At 43.9% G+C, this 1881-nt stretch overlaps 1 pseudogene; it reads right to left on the reverse strand.

Annotated features, from left to right (window-relative positions):
- Positions 1 to 541: 541 nt before the first annotated feature.
- Positions 542 to 1226, reverse strand: LOC116855583 (annotated as a pseudogene).
- Between the last annotated feature and the right edge of the window lie 655 nt (positions 1227 to 1881).

Raw genomic sequence — 1881 nt, forward strand, 5'->3', positions numbered from 1 at the left:
GGGTTTATTTTATCCTACATTTTGATCTTAGTGTGGCTAGGTATAGAATTCTTGGTTGGAAATAATTTTTCCGCAGAATTTTGAAAGCACCCCTCCATTTTCCCTTTGGAAGCTTTTTTTTTTTTTTTGCATTTTATACAAAAATTCAGGTTTTATTTTTACTTATTCTTACATTAGTGGGAGCTGATATCAGGAACTGACAGGTAAACCAGAGCTCTTGTTTTCTCTCTTAACATAAATACACACAATGTGACATTATCATTAGGCAAGACTTGCTTTTTTACCTTTCATACAAGAATACAGTATTATCCTTTTTTGAACAAAATGTCAGATTATTAAGGAAATCATCTTTGGGGGAAATGTTTAATAAACATTTTATTTTAGTAAATCCTCTAGTAGGAAATGGGAGAATTCATTGCCTTTCCTTAGAAGAGGCTGTGTAAGGGGTTACCTGTCCAATTTATCTGTGCAGCTCACCAACATTTCCTCATTGGAAACCTCAGTATTTCCCTATGACAGTTGCCAGAATGGCTTTAAGGTCTCAAAATTCTGTGTCTCCTTTGGCTGGCTTCTGTCTTGATTCCACCCAGGCTTTATTAATGGTTCACTTTATATCATCCTCTCCATATTAATAAATTTTCTGTAGAACATTCATCAGTCTCCCACTGGGATCTATTTCAGTGTCTTGGGAGGAATTTTCTTTCTCTTGGCACTCGTTTTCTACCCGAGTCAGGTAGTCCCACTGTGTGTTTTCTGCTTTCTTTCTGTAAGAACAGTGTCTGTCTTTTTTTTTTTTTTTTTAACTGCCTTCCATGGAGATGGGTTTCAAGAGATTGTTCCCTGTTGTGGGGTAAGTCTTCCCATTTAGATTCTTTGCCAGAAGATCAAATGACCTTGCTGTGAAGGGCACTTGCACATTCTCAGTGGGGGCTTGATTAACTCCGGTTAAGGTGATACAGATTTCCACGAACTTCTCTGACTGCTCCCATCCATAATTAATGATTTTCGCTGCATATCCCATTAGAACGGAAGCGACCATGGCATCTGGCTTTCTCACTGTCAAGAGGTTCTGCTTTTGTCTCTGATTTCTGCTGCATCTTGTTCTTGATTTCTGTCTAGATCTTGGATTTTTGAGCTGTAAGGGCATCACATCGTCTTTTCCTGGTGGCCTTTTCCACCTTCACCCCTTCCAGACCCCTCGCTAGCTCTTCCGAAGCTGAAGCCATGTCGGGCCAGGTCAGCCAGCTGCACAGGGGAGAGAAGAGGAAACGCTGCTCCAGACACAGTCCTCTAGCACCCCCACCCCCTAGGATGCACAGTGCCCATAGCCTGGCACACACCCCACCTGCTGCGAGGCCCGGCCTGCCTCTCCCTTTGGAAGCTTTAAGGTATTTATGACACTGCTCTTCAACCCCAGTGCTCTGAGACGTCACGAGAGTTTGCCTGAGTATGGGTCACTTTTCTTTCATTGTGCTGGACACTCAGTGGATCCTTTTAGTTTGTAAATTTACATGTGTTTGTGATTTCCCTTCCTTCTCCTATTTGCTGCGTTCTCCCTTTCTGGGAGAACATTCTACCGACTGTGTCCTAGTGCTGAGTTTGTTAGTTCTGGCCTCGGGATATTTTCCTGTCCTCTGCCAACGTCTGTGGGGAGCTTACTGCAATGCCAGGTGCCCCAAACCTGTCCTCTTGATCATCTTTTGGCACACAACTGTGCTTACTGAGTATTTATTGCCGCAGTGAAACTGGTTAGTAGGAGCCACTGCAAGATGGACTGAACTGTAATGGGCTGTGGGTTCGTCGTCACATGAGGTCAGCGGGACGGGCCTGCACTCCCTCCTCCTGTCTCTGTGTCTTCTCCGGGCCTCTGTGGGTTACTAA

Source organism: Lontra canadensis, unplaced genomic scaffold (genome assembly GCF_010015895.1).
Source record: "Lontra canadensis isolate GAN:19392208 unplaced genomic scaffold, GSC_riverotter_1.0 scaffold104, whole genome shotgun sequence".
NCBI lineage: Eukaryota > Metazoa > Chordata > Mammalia > Carnivora > Mustelidae > Lontra > Lontra canadensis.